The sequence below is a fragment of the Cydia amplana genome, chromosome 18 (assembly GCF_948474715.1).
Source record: "Cydia amplana chromosome 18, ilCydAmpl1.1, whole genome shotgun sequence".
NCBI lineage: Eukaryota > Metazoa > Arthropoda > Insecta > Lepidoptera > Tortricidae > Cydia > Cydia amplana.
Genome location: NC_086086.1, coordinates 3,234,677 through 3,258,562, shown reverse-complemented (window position 1 = coordinate 3,258,562; position 23,886 = coordinate 3,234,677). Strand labels below are relative to the sequence as shown.

The window sequence follows — 23,886 nt, the reverse complement described above, 5'->3', positions numbered from 1 at the left end:
TGTACCTTTTGGGTACAGAAATCTACATTGTTTTGCAGAAATATGTGACCTTTGAACACAGAAAGAAGAGAAATAAGGACGTTTCTATCTGAAATTCCAACAGAAAATCTGATACAATCGTCCTTAAATATTGCAGAAACACATAAATGATGAATTAATTGATTTCTGGTGTGATGGTATTAAGCTACATGCATAAATTGCATATCGTTTCTATCTTAGTTCATCCAAAAAAAAGTGACGGAGAACAACCAGTACGGCTACCAACAGTTTGACACTGGCATAATCGCTAGCGTGTGAGCAACTTACTTTTTATGCATCTCGCTCGTACTCGCATGTCAGTTTGACACTGCTAAGGCAGTCGTGGTAAAGCTACAGGGCAATTCGAACGTTTTATCACTAGCCCGTGCGTCTCGCTCTCGCTACTACATTTTACGGCCAAATCTGAACGAAACGAACGCGCACTGACATCCTTTGGATATCGTATTGATGTCAACTGTGCGTTCAAGATATTTTGTTATGAGATAGTGTAGAAGATCGTTACCTACTTGTAAAGCAGTGTCAGCGGAGAGGTAGACTCACGGTAGACTAAATTGTTACCACGATAGCATCTCAGCCACATGTTTCAAAGGCCACTGAGTTAGCATAACTTCCAAAAGTAAGTTACGCCGCCGCAGCCCGCATAGTCCGCGATGAAATTATAGCAACCACACAAATCCCTGATCAAAGAGGCACAGATAAGAGAATAACGTTGAATGCGAGATTAAATAACTAAAAAAATTAAGCTTTATCTCCTTTATTCGATGACAGTGATAAGCTTCAAGTTGTATTTTATGAATATTAGCAAATCGGACAAAAGATATCCTTTGCTGTTGAACAAAGGCTAATTTGATCAAACTGGTCTGCTTTCAAGGTCGAATATTACAAGAAAGCTAATATTTGTTTTAATATTATTCCGAAAAATTTTCTCATCAAAAATGTTTGGACATTCCTCTTTTTTTGTAAGGTGAAATGACATAATGGTCGAAGATGGAGTATGCTTGCTTACTAAGAACAGCCTAATTTATTTGAAAATTACTTAATTGAACTCTCCTATATGATATGTGACGTTAATTTAAATATGACCAAAAACGTATCAGGCCATTACGAAACTTTTTAAGAAGAGATGCGTTGCTGAATTTAAGGATTCCTCAAGAATTCCTCAAGTTCCTATTGCCCATCAAAAATATTTTCAAATCTAAACTAAAGCTAATGGTATGAAGGTTGGTTTTATAATTTTAAAATGAGGTAAAATAAGAGCATGATAAAATTATCAAGCGATTTGCCGACAGTCTCGGACGAACTGATACAGGTAATTTATTTTCGCAAGAAAGTTCGCATTAATGTCAGACGCTAGCAATTTATCTTGGCGTAATTCACGTAAAACGCTTATTGGCTGTCGAGGTCTACCCGAGGATATAAGATAACATGATTTATATCCGCGCGCTAATTATTTCTATCGATACGTAACCTTATGATAAGACCTTGCGGACCTTTTTAGCTTTTTCCTACGTACGCAAACTTTGACGTTTTTATGGTGTCCTTAAATTCTCTCTCTCTCTTAGGTAGAAAAGGAAGATAACAGTTTATGAACCGGGGTCTGAAAAAGTTTTTTTTTAATGATCATTTGTACCTATCTGATAATATTCGCTGCAACACCGGTATTTGTAAGCCTAAAAGGATGAAAAGGAACGGAGGCGGAGGTAGTATGTCAACTGCAAATGCATTGCAGAATAACATCTAACAAAAGTTAATCCGTCCATCTGTCAATTTCTTTGATAAAATGAGTGACAGTAATCGGCGGCGAACGTCACTCATTTTATCAAGGAAATTGACAGATACAGTTATAGTTTATCTATATTGCAAAAAGTAGGTGGTATATGGAGACATTGTTTTATGTTCTATTTGGTTCGATAAGATGGACTGACTTTGGAAAATAGCCTTACCAAAATAACTGTACTAAATTCATTTCTGATTGAATTTTACATAGATTGAAACCACTTAGCATGTAAAGCCATTTACCTAGTGATTATGTAGTTAGTATTATGTTTAGGATGCAATTAACATAATGTACATATTTTATTATTTACAAAGCAGAGTCAGCCCGTTAAACAGCAACGTGACACAAACTGCATTGCGGTCCGCGAGAGTGCATAATTGTGACCACCAGACTCGCAGTAAGTGCATCATTTTCAGTATAACGTCTTCATTCAATTCAGGCAGGGAAATTTACCAGATGCCTAAAATGACTAAAAATCAATCAAAATATATTAAAAAGCGGCCAAGTGCGAGTCGTACTCGCCCATGAAGGGTTCCATATTTAGGGGATTTATGACGTATTAAAAAAAACTACTTACTAGATCTCGTTCAAACCAATTTTCAGTGGTAATTTGGATGGTAATGTACATCATATATTTTTTTTTAGTTTTATCATTCTCTTATTTTAGAAGTTACAGGGGGGGGGGACACACATTTTACCACTTTGGAAGTCTGCCCTGCTTATCGCAAACGCAGTACTTTGTATGAGGGTTTTCATGCAAGTACTGCACCCACGATAAGCAGGGCAGAAGTGTCTCTTTCGCATACTATTCAGTTTAGAAAAAAATTATATTAAAAACTTCGACATCATTTTTGAAGACCTATCCATTAGATACCCCACACGTATGGGTTTGATAAAAACATTTTTTTGAGTTTCAGTTCTAAGTATGGGGAACCCCCAAAATTTATTGTTTTTTTTTCTGTTTTTGTGTGAAAATCTTAATGCGGTTCACAGAATACATCTACTTAGGTACCAAGTTTCAACAGTATAGTTCTTATAGTTTCGGAAAAAAGTGGCTGTGACATACGGACGGACGGAAAGACAGACAGACATGACGAATCCATAAGGGTTCCGTTTTTTGCCATTTGGCTACGGAACCCTAAAAAGAATTACTGCATATTCACTTACGTAGCTTGTAGTGACTGTGTGAATAAAACAGAATCTATTCTGTGACCATATTTCCTACATTTACATTATAAAAAAAAAATTACATGAACGGTCAACGATAACAGCATTTGAATCAAACTTTATACGTAATTATCTCGAAACTCAACTTTTAAAGTTACATGATTTGCGCGTGACACGGCGGTATAATAATACGAATTTTTTTTTCTAATTTTATAACAACGTGCAGTAACAAGGCATTAGCTTTCCGTGGTGACTTTGGTACCCCGTTTAAAATTGGAAATAGTTGAGAATACCAAAAATAATTGTACCTTTTCAAATTTCACTTACTGCTGTTATAAATAGGTACGTGGTGAAGCAGACTGCTCATTACCAATAAAATATTGTGCTTTACAACTCACACTTTACAACGGGTAATAACTGGGTTTGAAGGTCTTAATACTGCATGTACCTAATAATTTTACTGTGACAGTGCCCCGACATAGCCATTAGTGAACCCGTCACTTAATTCTTTGCTGAATTAAAGAGTCCCGAGTACAAGCATTTGCCAACTGTATCATGGGAAATCGCCGAGAAAACGACTAAGGTTACCTGTATTTTAAGCAGTGCTTTCATGTTTATAGTTTTCTTTCCATTCTTAATCGTTTTGGCAACGATAAGAGGATCTTTTAAGTATATAAGTACCTCCACTTTCTCGACAACTCAAAATAATTCTAATGTCAGCGTGATACATTATTATGGTTACTTACTTACTGCTGTGGCGCAACGACACGAAGTGGATCTTGGCCTCCGACACCAAAGACCGCCACGCTACTCAGTCCAAAGCCGTTTCTGTCCAGTCGACGGCGCCGAGTTCGCGAAGGTCTTTCTGCATTTCGTCTCTCCAGCGGTACCTAGGGCGTCCAGACGGCCTTCCGCCACTTGGTACTCCAGAGTACGCCCTCCAGACTGCGCGATCTTCCCCCATCCGTACTACGTGCCCGAGCCATCGGAGTCTAGCGGCTTTCGATTCTCCGATGATGTTCGGCTCGGACACCAGATCTTCAATCTCCTGGTTCTTGCGGAGTCTCCAAGTTCCGTCCTCTCGACACGTGGGTCCCAATATCTTGCGGTAGATCTTCCGCTCAGCTGCCAGCAGCGCGCGCTCCTCTTTTTTGTGTTAGTGTCCAGGCTTCGCATCCGTACATAAGAATTGGCCTTATGACCGTTTTATATATTCGAAGTTTCGTGTTCCTGGACATTAGCTTGGACACTAACACTTTATGCAGGGCAGCAGCACAGCGTAGAGCATTCTGGATCCGGACTTGTATCTCGCCCTCTCTCTGGTTGGTATCCGTGACGATGCATCCAAGATACTTGAACCTCTCCACGCCTTTATATGAAGTATCTCCCACTGTGAGGTCTTTCCTACGAGTCCTCGTGTTTTTGTATCTCTTCATGTGAAGGTACTCAGTTTTGTCGTGATTCACTCGCAGGCCAACCTTCACAGCTTCCCCCTCTAAATTCTGGACAGCTCTGCGGACATCCTCTTCACTTTCTCCTAGAAGGGCCAGGTCATCAGCATACCCCACACACCGGTGTCTGCCATTCAACTCCACTCCGCCATCTGGAATTGTGGCCTTCCTAATGACATACTCGAGCACTAAGTTGAACAGCATCGGCGAAAGTGCATCACCTTGCTTAAGCCCTGTCATAACGTCAAACTGGTCCGTAAGTCCGACTCCCGTGTTGACAGTCATTTTGCTCGTGCTGGTTGCGACTCTTATCATCCTCACCAGTTTGTCGAGTATTTCGAATATTCTGAGGATGTTGTATAGCGACTCGTGATCAATGCTATCGTAGGCCTTCTTGAAGTCTACAAAGAGGATATGAAAACCCTGGGCATATTCCCACCTCTTCTCCATTAATTGTTTAAGGTGACGGTAGAGGTGGGTAAATTTTCAGATTCTGTCAATTTACCCCATTTCACACACAAGCGCACTTCACGCACACTACCTCACTTTACTGGGACAGGTCATTGACCCATCAAGTTTTTTTAAGATTGCGTTTTGAGTTTAGTGTTAACCACTGACCTCTTTTGAGGAACAGAAACTGTAAAAACGTTCCATTGAAAGAAGAAAGAGAAACAATACATTAAATCTTGCTCTCCTTGTCTGTTCATGTCACACGTGACGTATTTAAATTCTAATTTAATTCATTTGATTGTTAACTATTTTCTGCATATTATGGCTTTGTCGAGATACGCGTTTTGTAAAGTTAAACCGAATAAACCCAGATGTCATTAAGTCAGATGTAAAATGTTATTTACTACTCTATACGGTTATTCATAAGGCGAAAAATCAATTCAATTAAAAATTTAAATAAATAAAGTTTCGGCAGGGTGGAAATTTAATTAAGGCCGACAAAATAAAATTTAATAATATATGTCGGCTGATGTACCCCTAAGATCTTTACAGATTTACTTGTACGAGTATCCTATATTCGCTATTTATTTTGCTATTAAATTTATAAAATTAAAATAAATAATTAAATATTATACTGGCATTCCACCGCTATTACTTCAGTGCTGAACTGATTATCTTCGATCGTAGCCTTGATGATGTAGTTGTACTTACACTTACGGCGGTAGGAGCGGCAATGAACCCCGCGCAGCGTAGAACGAGAGGTGCGTTGGGATAAGTGCATATACATATAATTCTTCGTGCGTCTGTCTGTCTGTCCGTCCGTCTGTCACAGTCTATTTTCTCCGAAACTACTGGACCAATTCAGTTGAAATTTGGCACACATATGTAAATTTGGCACACAAATGTAAATTTGTGACCCAAAGATGGACGTGTAACGTAAATAAAATGTATTTTAGAGAATTTGAAATACGGTAGCCATTTTTGGGGGGGGTAAATGAAAAAATTAAAAAATATGTTTTTTAAACTATATAGTGTTACATATCAAATAAAAGAGCTCATTGTAAGAATCTCAAACATAACTTTTTTTATAATTTTAGGATTAATAGTTCAGCAGTTATTCATGAAAATAGGCAAAAAATGATCATTCTCCGCCCACTTTCTCCGAAACAACTGGATCTAAAATTTTGAAAAAAATACACAAAGTAGTTCTTTACCTATATATGTCAGGAAAATCTATAAGAAATGTGCAGTCAAGCGTGAGACGGACTTAATATACGGAACCCTTAGAATGCGAGTCCGACTCGCACTTGTTTTTGTTTAGCTCTTATTAGGTTTAAGGAGTTTTATGAGTGAAAAAAGAAGTTTTTTGTTTTATTTGCCCGCGTTATTGCCGATCGATTGTGTTTTAAACGATAATTAGACAAAAAAACTTGTTTTTCACCCAACGAATATAGATCCCCATGACACATCTTCCAAGTCGCCTTTGGATAGGCTTAATTTTAAAAATAATTGAAATAATGTTCTATATCATTCATACTTGCAAAAAAAGACTAAAAATAATTTACGTGACCAATGCTTATTATTAGTAAATATCTTACAATTTAATATCTGATATATCACACGATACAAAAAAATGGCCGCAAAGTTAAAAGTTTATTTATTTACGTTACTAGTCCATCTTTGGATCACCGACTCTTTGTCATATGTGAAAAATGTGTACCAAATTTCAATTGAATTAGTCTATTAGGGGCAGACACACGAGTGATCTTAAAAGGGATTTTTTTCTTGAATGATTTGTATGTACTTACCCCAACGCACCTCACGTTCCACGCGGCGCAGCGTAATCAGTAAGTACCTAATAATTAGTGTCCGACCGAAACACAAATTTCTGTATATATAAATATTGTTGTCCTACTTGCTCGCCAACTTTTGGTCTTTGTCACATAGTTTAGTTTCATAATACGAAGTACTATTTCGTATGTTTCGGCCAGGCCGAAAGATTCGGCCGTTTTTTGGCCGAAACCGAAACTACGGCCGAAACATGATTTTATGGCCGAAACCGAAACCGAAACCGAATCTTCGGTCGGACACTACGAATAATCACAATGGTCTAAGTACCACAGACCCTACTGTCGCTTAAGTCCTTTATGCCAATCTCTGCCTATTAGAACTTATAAAAAAAAAAGAAACCGAGTAATTATATCCAACTACCGAACCTGCTTACAAATTTTCTCGAGATATTGGAGAAATGTGATATGCAAAGGAGAACATTCGAACAAACGAAAGTATTTTTGCCCAAGCTGAAACGGAGACCTTCGCCTACGCTCGGTCAGTGATGGTTTAGGTACAGTCAGCTGCAGGTCACCCCTGCATAGAAGATTGTATGCAGGGGTGGTACCTTTTCTCTGCAGCTGACTGTACACCTATAAAAAATTGTTGTACCTGCTGCAATTTTATACCGGTACCGTACTTTATATTTCAACAGGTATAGTACCTTCAAAACGAAGCGGTATTGATAAATAATAACGGTACCGTACCGCCTATAAATAATAATAATTATTATTTTTAGATTCCTCACGTCGTGGGCTATCAGAATATACCCCATGTATGTTAGCCGATTTTTCGTAGTTATCGAGTTATGATTTTTTTTTACTTTTAACTTTTCATATGAAATTCCGGGGTTCCCATACAGAGTGGCTAAAAAATAACTGCATTTCCGTTGCCAGGGAGGTTGTAAAAGTTGCTCAGTATAATCCCAACACCTCCCTGGCAACGGAATGCAGTTATTTTTCAGCCACTCTGTATGGGAACCCCGGAATTTCATAGGAATAAGAATAAGAATAAGAATTGTTTATTGCCACATACATGAACATAAAATAGAGTTAGAATTACTTACATAATAAAATAAAACAGTTGTTATCATATACAAAACAAAAGTGAGAAGATCTTTGTATTAGGCACAGGGTTCCAGTCTCAGCGTGTGCCGGGCCTAGGTGCCCGGCGCTGGTTTTCAGACCGGTCCCAGACTATGGACGGTCGGAGAATATTACCTACATAGGAAAAGTTAAAAGCTTAAAAAATCATAACTTGAAAACTACGAAAAATCGGCTAACATACATATGGGGTACATTATGATAGCCCACGATTTTTGGACGTCACGGTTTGGACCACCCTGTATAGACAATAATCTCAACGCTAGCCCAATGCGGATTGGGGACTTCACACACAGCTTTGAATTTCTTCGCAAATGTATGCACTACGAGTATGCAGGTTTCCTCACGATGTTTCCTCCTTCACCGAAAAGCTAGTGGTAAATATCAAATGATATTTCGTACATAAGTTCCGAAAAACTCATTGGTACGAGCCAGGATACCAATGAGTTTTTCCTTACCGCTTATACCGTAAAGAAATAATGCAGTCTCTGCTTTGCACGATTATTGTGTGGACATAATTCTTATAATCACCGAAACATACATACCTCTACGCACAGAATGTCATTGAAATAAAACATTGTTTTTTATAGTAAATTAATATAACATTCGATTTATACACATAACAATAAGCAGGCCAGGCCGCAGCGATATTGGCCTGTAAGCTTCATCTCGGTCTCCAAATCCGCAAAACTCGCTGGTACTAAATGCTGGTCTTGCCGTTATTAATTATCTTGATTCTTGAAGATTATCAGAACAGCACGTTACGTAATCGCATACATAGACGGAACGAACGTAGGTGTAGACACTGCAAGTCTTTAGGTATTAAACGAATTACGCTTCGTATTAATAGATGAGTAATATTTAAATGAACATATAATATTCTCTAACATAAATACAAGATTACAATTAATTGACATCAAAAGTCATTGACGTACAGAAGTCATATACATTTTTATAATGACGCAAAATTGATACCAGCATAATGAAAATCAATCCCAATCAGTAAAACGAGTTTTTAAACTTTTTTCATTTTAAGCGGGTTTTGAAGGAACAAGTTACTTAAATTCGATTGTAATCGTATTGTTTTAGGATAATTTACTGCTGTTTTCGACCGTTACGACCCGTAAATAACAACAACTCACATTTAAAATTTGACTGGAGCTCGACGTGATTATATTTATTTACCCTATTTTATGAAATACAATTTATCTACTGGTATACATTTTCGTATGCGTATATGATGAAATGTCTTTATTAATGTCAAAAACGAGCTATGACGATGTACACGTCTGCTTCGATGCAAGGCCAACGGCCATCTGACTCGAAGAAGAGTTTTGAGTGATGTCGTCAATGTATGGAAATTATACGAAAGTTTACATTTGGGATTGAATTTCTGTGTTGTATTTGTGAGTAAAAATATAAGTAGATAATAATCTGGTAGTTTAGTTATCTAGCCTTCAAAATCCCACAACAACTCAATTACTGTCAAAGACAAAACTGTAATGCGTCTTGCTCAAACGGAACTCCATATTTTGATTTTTGGACACTTTTAGTGTCGATTTGTAGAGAATTACAGGAAATAAAAAAAAATATGGCGTGAAGAGCCGGTACACGGCTTCTTCGTGAACAGATTTGCGTATAATTTAATGCAGTTATTAATCATTCATTGAACAAATTGATTGCACAAAGTGAGGTCTAAATCGAAAACGTCATATACCGTCCCCTTAAGGAGGAATAACTGGTCTACTGTGCTTCTGTTCCTTCGGAATCCACACTGGTAATCCCCTATGGTTTTTTCAGCGTAGGGTTCTAACCGCGACAGTAGGACGTATGCCAGGATCTTGTAAGCAGTGGGTAGCAGGGCAATTCCCCTATAATTCGCGCATACCTTCCTGTCTCCTTTCTTATGTAGAGGGCATATGACCCCAACGTTCCATTCACTGGGTTGACGTTCCTCTGACCAGATTCGTTGAATTATGTAGAAGATTCTAACCCTGACTTCTGTCCCTCCATACTTCCATACTTCACTTGGCAACCCGTCGATACCAGAAGCTTTATTGTTTTTTAATCTCACGATCGCCTTGGTTACTTCATCAAATGATGGCGGCGGTACTGGCTCGTCTCGGTTTTCTGCTTCTACAGAAGTATTGTGGATTGCTGGGCAGTTGAGCAGGTCTCTGGTTATTATTATGGTTAAAAAATATATATATATATTGATGCTGGGTGTGAGGTTTATTTTCGGCCTTCTTGTTTTATTCGTCTATAATTATATTCATAACTAGATTTCCCTCTCAATTGCGTCGTATATTTGCGGCATTGTTTTATCTTAGTAACTCTGCGGTTGACGTGCACCTCAAAGTTTGAACCCAATCCAACCCAAGTTTGTCACAACTTTCAGTAGGTATAGCAAATATCGCTAAAGGGGTTATTCGATCTATCCTTGCACCAGACACTTATTATGAGATAGATCTTCCGCTTCTAGTAGAAGAGTAGTAAGCAATTACGAGTAGTAGGTCTAGTCATAATAAAATACTTTGAAGTTTTATATTGGTATGTTTTGGAGGCTTGAATTGTTAAAGAGTTTACTACTAATCATGTCTAACCTATAATTTTCTTCATTTCAGGCAGCCCTAGACCGCAGATAGCTATTGCAAAGCAATCAACTTCTAAGGTGGCATCGCAGAGCGTGGATAGAGCAATGCTCCTGTTGTGTTGGCTATTATGCTTGCACCTCACCTCTTTCACTGCATTTGTGCCGGTACAATGAATGCCAATCATCTAACTCATACCGTGCGAAAATTCACGATGATTGGTATCTTTCAATGAGGGAATCGCTGGAAAATGTTCGTATTTACTTGACTTTGTTTATCCTATATATCAAATTGGCCTCACACACAGTATCTTTGTTACTTGATTAGTCAAAACAACCAGTATCACGGATTTACTTATTTTTTTACAGCCCTTATTTTTTTTACATGACTACTTTTTCCAGAGTAATACATTTAAAACTTGTCTTGATGCTCCATCTTAAGTTGCCTACTTGACTTAACCCTTCGATGGACAACGATGTACATAAAGATTGTTCTATATACTTACGAGTATATGGCCTTTGTATAAGCCTGCAAAACCCTATTCAATGTTGTGATTTGGACCGTTAACTGTCCCGGTAAAAATAAACCATTAAGCCGATTGACGTATGTCGGAAAGGAATATAGGCACGATTAAACGTCAACACGCTGTATTTTCATTTCGGCAGTGTGTGTTTTCCAATTTTGTGTTAGATTCTTTTTTATTGCAAGCGCGCATTCGAAAGGTTTCGTTTTAACTACGAGAGCCGCCTGATGTCACTGCTTTGATGTGCTCAACACTTAATTTTTATTTCATTCGACTTATAATTCTCAAATTGCGATTGGGTTTTCTATATCAGATCTACTAATATAGAAGCAAAATGTACTGTAGCTACAGGTAACAAGATTCATGGGTAGGTAACCGTTGCAGCTTAAGTTTTTCCAAAATATGAAGTGTTTAAGGTTTAGTAAATTTTAGCGATTTTCAAAATTAGGTACCTCTATTTCGAAGCTACTCAGTGCACCTTAATATGCTATCGCTTCAATGTTGATCAAATATGCAACTGCCTTAAGTACATAATTATACCGTAGCGTTTGCATGCACTGACCTGAAAGTATATATACTAAATTGGTTATGACTCATATGCTCCGATGACATGATCAATATGAAATCTGTCAACGGCAACGTTTAATTAATACAACAATTATTGACAAAGAAACCAGCCAAGTGTGTCCTGAATAGTTGGATTTACCAAGTACGGACAACTCTCAAACAATGTGTAGTGTTACTTCGAACAGATCCTCCTGTTGGGTAAACTATCGGATAGTTGGACAGAAAGGAAACCAGCGACGAGAAACGTTCCAGTTAACAATTGTTGACGACCAGAGCTGCTATTAACAGTCGCAGCATACGCGAGCAATCGCTCCAGCGCGAGCCAGTTACAAGTGTGATCTGGTGACCTTTTACAATTATGAGGAAACTAAGAGCGCAAACCAAAGTTTCTGATATAAAAGCTCGCTTGCGCATGATGAGCCACGAGAATAATTTTCACGCCAGACACCAATAGTTGATAATACAAAACGTCATATCTTGATATGAATCTCTGAGATATAGGGGAAACTGGGGAGGGTTGATCACCCCTTTTGTTTTTAGCATACATTTTCTTAACTATTTGTAGTATTGAAAAACTTTATAGACCATACGACTCAGAATTTATCTCTTCATTAATAGTTTGAATTAGAACAGATTTGTGCAATAAATTAGATCATTATTTAATGAAAACCCATACTGTTGACTTTTACCATGTGTCCCCTATGTAAGGGAGACTTGTTTACCCCTGGTCGGGAGCCTTGATCCTAGGGGGATCAAGTGACCCTGGTTCTTGGGACACATGGTAAACATATTTTCACCATGTCTCCCTATACCAGATTCTCATTGATTATATAACTCGGATCGCTATTAGCAATGCATCTATAATTTGTAAAATACACAGCAAACATATATATATTGCATCTTCTATGCTTTGAAGTTGTATTTCCGGTAATCAGATGTCTAAGCCGAAGGGATCAAGTCTTCCAGATTTGGGGACACTTGGTAAAAAGATTTTAAGTGGCAATGTCATATTTCGAGGGTAGTATCTACATTAATTTATTCACTTTATCTACAGAAAATTAATATATGAAGATATCAAACACATATTAATCCATAAACTTATACTTTTAAAAAACAATGTAATCGTATTATCCATAAAACAACATAAAATAGGGAATCAATTTTTGTACCAAAAAAAAACAAAAATCGAAGTTATTAACATAAAATTTCTTGTAACAAGCTAATTTTTTTAAAGTTCTTATGAAGGTATTTTTAGCGTCAGATACCTACAGCAATTTTAATTTTTTTACCCATAACTGGTCGTTATTGTTTACTATAATAAATAAGTTTAGAAATTTACTGCTCACGTTTCGAGGACGGTGTTTGAGCTGCATAATCCTAAAATCCTTTCTATGGACCGTCGGTCGGAAAGCCATTGAAATAGCATTTCATCCATAAAAACAAATATCGCCGGTTGAAAACCAAATATCGTTATAAGTGTTTTTTGTCGACCGAGTAATGTCCCCTGTGTGTAAAACGTTTAACTTGATAAAAAAGACCAAGTACGGGTAGTTCGTAAAATGTTGATGTCAACTTTAGTCAGTCTTTTCAAAGGCCACGGGGATAAATCCGTTTTCGGAGTCGGTTGTATAATTAAAAACTGAATTATACGCCATTAAATTCCGTTTTAATAAACAATAATGAGTCAAAAACCTTGAAAGTTTAAATCAGTGTTTCTCTGGTCGTACTTTCGCGGCATGATTTACTAAAGAAAAGAAAATATTTATGATAGCTCTATGAATCATTTTGTAAGTAAATTTATTACAATAAATCTTGATCGCTTTGGGGGTGACATGATCCCGGAATCATATCTCCCCTGAAGAAAAAGACAAAGTCTCCCCATACATAGTAAGATTATAAAACGTGCCGTACTCGAAACATGTGTTCGCGTATATCAATGTAATCCAAGTTAATCATCACTTCAATAAACAACAAATAAAATAAGCACACTCACTAACATCATTTCCATCTCATATTATAAAATAAATCCAGTTAAAGCTTACCGAAAATTGAATATAGTACGCAGAAAATCTTTCACCGTCCGCCATTTTTGAACCACTGACTTTTCCGATACAGTGCCATGACAGAACGTGAAGTTAGGAACGAATGAATGAGTGTTACCAGCGCAAAAAATTGTATCTCGTTTGGTTTGATTAAAAATGAAGTTTACCAAGTGTCCCCTAGGGATCGACCCTCCCCACCCTCACCTACAAACATTTATGAAATTAACACAACAGCAGGAAATGTTTGTGTCACACAATATTATTTGTTATTGCTCCATAATCACCAACTTCTATTTCTACTTAGCTAATGTATTGGCATATAAAGTTACTCAGATAGCAAAGTAAAGCTCGTTGTGTTGTGAGTTATGAATTGTTAAAAAGTTGGGCGCTCTGTTTTTTAGGCGCTTTGTAAATTGTTTCAACTGGGACATCAAAAAAAAAATAATCTGTTTATTTTTAATCATATTTATTTTGTCTTAGGTATATCTATCGTCCGTCTCATCGTTTAACAAGAATATTAGCTTATTAATTACTGTCATATTTATTTTATAATTTTATTAACTATAGCTTTATTATTACTTTCCTAATTTTACAGCACATTGGCGCCCTTTAGCTGTAATGCTGTAAAGTTTTATTTCAATAAATATCAAATTGTTCGTCATTACTTACATAGTATTTTTTTCTTAAAGGTGAACGATTATAGAAATAAAATAAAAATAAAAACAATAAAATAAGTCAAGTTCTGGATAGTTTATTTGAATGTTATACCAAACAGCGGTATGTATATTGTATGTTATATTATTTTTATGTTATACTTATTGAAAATATGGATTTAGTGCATTATACATAAGATTAGTATACGTTTTGAACGTTTGTAAACTGAAATTATACCAAAAGTGCGTATTCATTATGATACGCACCCTATAAGTACGGAATCCATAATACTTATGTACAGCGGCGGTATTGGCATGTATAAAACGACAAACATAAACATGTTGAGTAAGAATGCCTCAAACTGAACACGACGCGTGATATTGGAATAAATTGGTATCATATTTCATACATTACATCTTCAAATTCCCCCTAGGGCGCGGCATAACAAGTCCAATAGGTACCTATCGTCGGTGCGAATAAAAAAATCGCCATGTATTTTTAGGTACTTTACAGGAGACAAAAAAACTGTTTATTTTCCTGTTTGTAATATATTTGTTGCACCTGTGTTTTTTTTTCTGGTAGATCAATGGTTTTTACATGATACTTATGCAGAAAATAAACAGTTTTTTCGTAAATTTTTACAATATAAATTATTTTAACCAGAATTTTGCTACATAGCGACTTAAATTTGGTTCACTTAAAATCGTCATTTGTAAAGTTTACACATAGCGATTTGTTGCCAAAGTAACGTAGCACGAGAAATGATACATAGCGGATTTTAGGGTCAATAAATCGCCATGTGCAACATTATCGCCATCACCCTCGACGGAAAACAAGGCATTTAATTTCGTTATGTGCAAAAAAAATCACATAGCTATTTTTTTGTACAAATTTTGTTAGTTATTTTCAAAACTAATATAGCTATAAAAAATATTAATATAGGTCGACAGAAAATTGAAAAAGGAATTAGAATATGCCAAAATCAAAAAATCGTAAAAAAACACGTAGCGATTTTTTTATTCGCACCGACGCTATCGAAATTTCTGCGCTATTGTGCTAATTCAGCATTCTCATATTTGACTTATGGTTGTGGCGAACGATATATATTCGTGTGTCATTTGAGTAAAATGCCTGGTGCAACTATATACAGTCAGCTGTATAGAAATGATCCCCCTCCCCCCCCCCAGTAAGTTTCCAGATTAAATCAAGAAGCAATTGTCATTCCCAGTTGGTATTCTTTAAGACGCAGTTAACTTTCTATCGAAAACAAAAATATTAGGAGAACAATTCTGTTTAATATTACTAGAACCAATAACTTAAATTTGATGATGTAGAATAATGTAGATAAAGATAAATTCCAATGCACACAGTGCTAACGTAGCTCCATTAATTGGCTGCTTGGTTGCTATGTTAATCACGTTCCTTATAAATTGGAGGCAAGGACACATTTTGAATGAGAAATAATAAAATGTAGGTATTGGAAAGCAAAATTGACTCTTAAGACAATAACTTGGACTTTTTTAAATTAAACATGTCTACAAAACAAACTGTTAGGGAAGAGGAAATTGTATATAATTTCTTTGCTTTAGTTAGATATGCAAGGCCAAGACAAACCAAACTATAAATACGATACCTAAAGAATTAATATTCTTAACCTATTTTGAAAAAAAAAAAAACTATACAATTTAAGGAAATTAAATCGCTGTTCAGAAAACGATCTTAAGGGCCACTTGCAACATCCCACTTAAACCGTTAACCCAGTATCAAATTGTACTGGTAACCATGGTAACTCCAGGTTTAACCGGTTAACCTCGGGTTAGTGGGATGGTGCAAGTGGCGCTAAGTTAAATTGTGGATGTGACTATATGTCTTAAACGCCACTGTCATATAACTCCTCGAACTTCTTCACAGTACTAGAGTGCTCACTCCATACATCAGTTTTAGTACCAAAAAGACTATTAGCATCTAGCATCGAGTAGCGGAACTATCAATACTGCTACTTGACAATAGATGTAGCACCGACCGGAAAGTCTTATGCTGTTGAGATAAGACTTTCCGGTCGGTGCTACATCTATTGTCAAGTAGCAGTACTGATAGTTCCACTACTCGATGCTAGATGTGGACACTGAAATTAATAGTCTGAACTGATGTATGGAGTGAGCACTCTTGTCTTACTATATTTCTCTATGCTTATGTAGAACATTGAAGCTAACATTAAATTAAGAAGACAGGAAAATAATTCACATTCTAAGATTTTTAAATCATTTCCACGAACAACGGGCCAATTTGAATTTTAATTATTCGATGTTTCCGATGTGATACTGATCAGTCAGTGTCAAAAATGACGCTTCTGGTTGAAGAAAAGTATCGAATCGGAAACAGATCGACAAACTAAAATTCAAATTGGCCCGAAAGATTAAAAAGTTATTAAGTACCTTTTGAAGAAACCATACATATCCTATGTATGTCTGAGCCGCCATGTTTTCAGCATGCTTGTTATTTTCACAGGCAGATACCTAGACACTTTATTATTGTAAACACTTTAACTTACTTTATTGTAAAAAACAAGTAGAAATACCTATAAGTAATATTAATAGTTATTTTTTTAACACGTTCGCGGACGCTCAGTCACACCAGTTGGACACCTAAATTTTGTATGGAAAATTTAGGACTGTTATAACATTCCTGTCACTACAAATATATATTTTAGGTTTGAATATGACGCGGAATGCTATGCAAGGCGAATGCTATGCAATCCGCGTCAATATGAAATATATTTTTTATACACTATGTGACAACAAATGCTCTACAATTCGGATGCATAAGCATGTCTGTCACATGACGTAGTCAAGATGTGTTCTTATATGACATCGCATGTTATAGCATTCATTCATCGTGCTCGATGGACTTGATGGCTGAGACTTCTGACTTCCGAAGCGGCGAGATTTTTGCTCTAAAGACTCATTGCTGACCTCTTCAAACATTTTTCTACTTCTGTTTTGTTCCCTCATTGCTTATCATTGTAATATTGTGTCCATCTGATACATGCACCATCTCAAGCACGTTCGCCTTTCATTCGACCTAAAATTATGTGATACTACACATCATGTATTGGAGACCGCATAATATGTCTGAGGAATCTATAGATTATATCTATAGGCCCACTCATGGAATGTTGCAGAGAGCCGAGTGGCAATGTTGAGCTCTCTTAAAATGGAGAGGTTTATTGTTCTAGCTGTCCAAGGTATACGCAACATTTTACGCCAACGCCACATCTCAAAAGCGTCAATCTCTACCGTATTTCTCTTTTTGAGTTCCCTGTAGCGCACCGCCGCGTTAAGTTCTGGACGTAAAGCATCCACCACTTTTCCTGCCAGGCAATGATTCACCCAACTTTATAATATTTTTCGGATGCATCTGCACCAGACATAAGTCGTGAAATATACACAGAATTTTTCCACGCTACTTATTATAAGGTGCTTACCTTGTGAGAGGTGGTCATCGAGCACCAACAGGCTATAATTCACAATTATATGACCTAAACTATGACAAAGTAACGTAATTACTTGAATAATAGGTAGGTACATTCATGCCTCACGTTTTCACAGAAACCGTTATCAAAACTTGATTGTAGTGCAATAAACAGCAAGTAAACATGTTTGTTTATTAAAACACAATGAAAATCTTAAAGAAATCTGAAGAAAAACATTAATTACGATTTTATAAATAATCCGTCAAAATGGCCATCGCGCACGAAATTCACCCAAATTGCATGTGTCTACTCCCAGACGCACCTACCGGGCTACTGAGGGAGCTGCCATACAAAGACGAATGCTATGGCATGCCCGTCACAGAAAGGGGGGCCCAATTGAAGACGTCACAGGATATTTTTTAACTTCTATAAAACGATGTTAATATGGCAGTATGCATTTTTTTTGATTCTGGTGACTGGTAGAGGAAATGTTGGTGAATAATATTATACTGTGGTAAAGCGGATTCATAAGCATTTCAACGCAGAAATTTAAAAAGAATAACGGATGCAATAGCATCCGCGTCACCAGGAGGAGTACAAAAACGAATGCTATGCAATCCGCGTCCGCGAACGTGTTAATATTAATCATTCAAAATCATCGCTTAAAAGTCAATTATATCAGCCAACATGAACAAACAACTCAAAATTCACTTCAGATTACGTTATGGATAAAATGCAACTTTCTTATCAGATTTTGAAGCGTAATAAAGAGAGCCTTTCCGAGCTGGTGTGGTGAAATCGTTATTTTAGATACAAGTGCGAAAAAGAGGAAATTCGAAACGAGTGGCGATAAATTAAAACACTCCCTTCGGTCGTGTTTTAATTTATCGCCACGAGTTGCGAATTACCTATTCGCACGTGTATCGTACAACGTTTTACAGTAAGTACATATGGCACTTTAAAGTTTCGACATACGCACAAAAAGTGCTATTTTACGCACTAGTGCGGAAAAGTAGCCCCATATGTACTGTAAAATACATTACGTACCTACGTAACCTCATTTGTATGCATTACCCCGGAAGAATCACGTAGAGTATGCAGCCACTTTTATTCTCACCGCACGCTCAACACTTCTGTTTCGAAACTATTCTTCATTTCATTTAAATGGTTCCAACAGACAGCCAAAGTCCAAGGCTAAAATGAGTTTAGAATGGAGCTCGCACAGCGTATCAGTGGCCGTAGTTTTAAACGCTGCTTGTTCGTAACAATCAAAACTTTATGACGCTAAAAAGTACTTTATTACGAGGATTAACTCAGTAGGGGAAACGTAATAATAAGCTATTGTTGTTTACAAAGTTAACTAACCAAATAACTGATTTTGATACAGAACACACATTCCGCGTCTCAGCGACAAAGAAATTGACTTAAAAAGGTTTTGAAGGTAGAATTCTGTTTTCGGGTGTTGCATTTTTTTTCTTTTGTTAAACAGAAGAGTAGTAACGCATATTTTATATGAAATTTATAATGAACCACGGCGTAGTTAACCCAATAGCGATGACGCTTAGGATCACATTTATCAAAGGTTTATATAGAGTGCATAACCAAAGTGACGAATTGACGATATATAATCGACAAAACCAATAGAGGATGGACTTTTCTGCCTCTTTTCTCATTCAGATACCTACCTTTTTTATTTTTCGACTGGGGTAGACAAACTAAGATTCTCACCTGAACTACGTCCCCTGGTTTCCTCGGAAATAAAGTTTAAAGCCTCGATTTCAATCAAGAAAATAGTAGAAATAGTATAGAGAATTTTGTAGAATAGTATTTGGTTTTAATTCTATGAATATGTATGTTGTTCTACAAGGTGTTTGTAATATGGGCCTTTGTCGCTTAAAAATATGTTTTTTTATTATTATCTGATATGATATAATAATGACTGTATCAAATAATAACGTATCTTTGAAAAAAAAAATATATATAATATGTTTTTTATTATTATCTGATATGATATAATAATGACTGTATCAAATAATAACGTATTTTTGAAACAAAATAAAAAATAAAAAATATTTTGTATTATATAACAACCTTTACAGAAAACCGCCAGTGGCAATCCTCCAGCAGGTAAATAATGCTCGGCACGTTTTAAGTGTTGTAACCGTCAACTACCACGCTCCATACACAAAACGTCTAATATTCGTAAACCAGATTTGTACAGTTATGACATTTCGCTCTCGGAGATCTATAATTTATCCCGACGACATGGTAAGGGAGTGAATGGGAACGTTGGTGTTTTTCGTTAGAACTCGCCTTTACGGTTTTAAACGCCCGAAGCCGTGTACGGAGAAGGTTACATGGATTTGTGCTTTGTTTTTCTGCTGAAGACTTTGTAGTTTTTATGTTGTTTGTAATTTTTCGTTTTATAGTTGGTTTGAATCCCTATAAATGTACTGTAATACTATTACGTATATTAAATTTCATATCGCGTATGTAGTATGACTGTATCTACGCTGCTTTGTTATCAAAAATCACTACTCTCTCATAATAAAATGTATCTGAGGCGAATTATTTTTGATAGATTGGACATGATTTATTTCAAAACTTCGGAAAATAACGCAATAATATTGTCCTCAACTCAGATAAATAAGTAGCGTTTGAGACATTTGACATATATGTATAGGCATATAAATCACAGCATTATCATTCATTACACAGTCTAATTGAACCAAGTTAAGGTTATTAAGAAATCTTTCAGCAAATTACACTTATCCCTCAAACCAACCAAAACCTACAATTAACGTGATTTATCACATTAATTACATAATGTTATTGTCCAGAGAGGCTTTTTACCTCGACTTTTTTAAGGAGCTACTTCGCCTAAGAACGCGACGGCGTCTTTTATATCAAAAAGACGTAGGTACCTAATTACACGAATATACACTTACGATTTCATTCAAATCGTAAGGAGTTTTTAAGATCTCATGACGGTACTATCCGGCACTAAATGAGAAATATTTCTGTATTCAGTACTAACGAGAATTTTTGAGAGAAAATAATATTACTTACATCTTAAGTAGGCACATATTGAATTGTGTATAAATTAACTTTGAGGCTGAATGCTGAATCTAATAGGTTCACCCACTTTTCCAATGTTACAAAGAGCCCAATTCGGTGTTTACAATATACATACAAAATATGTTAACTATTATATAGAATACTTATAAGTTTAACAATTTAAACGAGTACGTTCCAATAATAGTTGTCGAAATTGTATCGAAATATTATCAATTATTGATAATGTTATCGGATTTATTGCGAATTTATTTCTACCCCAACGTTTTCATTGACTTTTTGGAGTTTTTTCCCGGTAGTTACACAAATCTCTATTTTCCTGATATATCAATTATGTTATATCCGCAAACAACATCAGTTTACCCTTCGTCGAAACGTCGTCAATAAAGATAACAAAATTAACGATACACCCGATAAAACTATGTTGTAATAATATTTACTAATAACTTGATACACGTATACAGGTATTATTCCTCTCTTAAAAATACAACCCAATTCTGACTGCAAGCAGCAAGGCAATCCCACCCCGCAATGTCCTTGGTAGGTACTTTTAAATACCTATTATTAATTCGCATGGGGATTTTCAGTTTCAGTTTGGTAATAACGTATACCCAATGATATTATATAACCATAGATAGGTTACACTCATACTTGAAGAGCATAAAAAATACTTCCATATTTATTACTGTGCCTACGAAGAAATCTGTTATTTTTGATTAATTTTGTCGTTCCATCCATCTTTGTCACACTCGTTGTTAAGGTCGTCTCTTTCTCTTTCGGTGTGCGGGAGCTCGTTAGCACGTGCACATTTCTCGCTTGTCCAGCCGCGACTAAAGGCAACTTGTCAAATTTGTCACAAGGTAAGCGCTTCAATTTTAGAACGCCTATAACCTATCTTGAGTTATAAATCATTGCGTATACCACGTCTTGCACCATGGTCAGACGAATCTCTATATTCATCACTTGGTCGTGATTACTTAATGCCGATCATCATGGTACGAGTACGCTCCATGGATCTCTCTCTATCAGTCATCATATCAGCCTTTTATCACCCACTGCTGAGCATAGGCCTCTCTTCGAGTACGCCACTTATCCCGGTCCTGAGCCAATCTCATCCAGAAGTGACCCGCAATCTTCCGAATATCGTCTACCCAACGACCCAATGGACGCCAGGCACTCCTTTCGTCTGTAAGCGGCCACCACTCCGTTAACATTTTGGCCCACCTGCCATCACTCTGCCTGGCAACATGTCCCGCCCAGCTCCATTTAAGTTTGGTAATGATGTATCCGACGTCTTGCACCTTGGTGGATCATCGGATCTCGACATTCCTCACTCGGTCTTGCAGTTTGATGCCGAGCATGGCATCTCTATCAGTATATTGTCAAAAGTAATGTCTGGTACATATAATACCAATCGACGTTCGACGGCTGGCTGGTTGGTGTAGTCGCAACAATGTCAATGCAAATAAGGGTATTTTGTATAAATACATTTAATTAATATGTAAAGCTGAGTCGTTAGGCAGTCTTTCTATTCTTTGCGTATTTAAATGACGCTTTCGTCATCTCGACGGCGTTACTGTATCCACAAGGCGGGTTGGTGTGCACTGCGACCCGAATGAAATAAGTGTAGAAAATTAACAGCAACTGCAATATAGTAGAAGTTTTGTAAGAATTGACTATTAACAGTCATGGTTTGACTTTTATGTAAGCTAAGGATATCACGATAAGTCTTAGCTTCATATACTTATTTATCTGGGTCATAACTGTTAACCCTTTATCAAGCTAAGGTATGTCTCATATTTCCCACATACGGCATTTCAAACATTTGTGTTTTATTTATAATGAATAAGACTGACAATTGATTGTCATTTTTGAACTGTCAGTCTAGTAAAGGGTTAGAATTGTATTCTTACAGAACTCCGACTATAAAAGAATCCTTTTCTATACAACCATGCACATTGGAAAACCACCTTGGAACTCTGTTATGTGTGCCACTGCGTTATTAAATTTTATGAATTATTAAGTGTCAATTATCTTTTGTTACTTAAAATACGTAATTATTATTTCGCTTGCTAAATATTATATGTCCAATATTACACATGATTAAGAAGTAAATTAAGAGTTTTGAATATTGGATCGAATCAATTTTAACGGCTGCAAAATTGCAGCTCACTGCCCATGAAACAGACGAGGCAGGTTCGGTTTAGATTTTAATTACGTTACAGTGTTACAAATAATTCAGTCTATTTTTTTTTTTTGCAATGACAGAATTGAGGTTAGCATTGAATAATTATTAGGAAATTAGGACAAAATGTGAAAAAAAATTTTCTATGTCATTGACTATTGCAGATATATTTTAAATTAAATTTTCACATCCCTTTCCCCCTCTATTATGTACACATTATTACAGAATCCATATGGATTCTGTAAAAAAAACTGTAACTAATAAACTGTAACTGTAAGTAATATTACTAAAACATTAAACTTGGAGATGTAGAATTACCACTGTCAAAGACAAAATATCTATCTAATACCTTTAAACGAGCAATTCTTTTATATTTATTTATTTATTTATAATGTATATATATTTCGGGGATCTCGGAAACGGCTCTAACGATTTCGATGAAATTTACTATATAGGTGTTATTGGGGGCGAAAAATCGATCTAGCTAGGTTATCTCTGGGAAAACGCGCATTTTTGAGTTTTTATACGTTTTCCGAGCAAAGCTCGGTCTCCCAGATATTATTTATTAAGTATTTACAAATATAAACATATAAAAACAGAAATAATACCTACAAAATAAAAATTAACTGAAAACATCTATCTATATATACATATTTACAAATAAAAAATGGGAGCTAGCTCGCCGCCGGATGGAAGGGTGCCCAGAAAGCTGATGGCGTTGCCGCGCTGAATGGCGTAGCCGATTCGTTGGGCAAGGAAGTATTTGGAGGTATAAAAGTTCTCTAAGCGTCAAAATTAACTGTATTGTAACCGATATTATTAGTCGATCGAAGGATGCAGTGTAAGCCGAGCCGGGGGTGAAGTGACGTGAGCGTCACTTCTCTCCCAGTTCAGTACCACGCAGCCTCTCGGATAGGGCGCCGCGTCGCCGATCAAACGACCCGCGAGGAGTGCAGTGTC

General features: G+C 36.4%; 1 protein-coding gene across 1 annotated transcript in view; it reads left to right on the top strand.

Annotated features, from left to right (window-relative positions):
- Positions 1-23,886, top strand: part of LOC134656260 (gonadotropin-releasing hormone receptor) — a 430,768-nt gene that overhangs the window by 80,980 nt on the left and 325,902 nt on the right. The window lies entirely within an intron of this gene.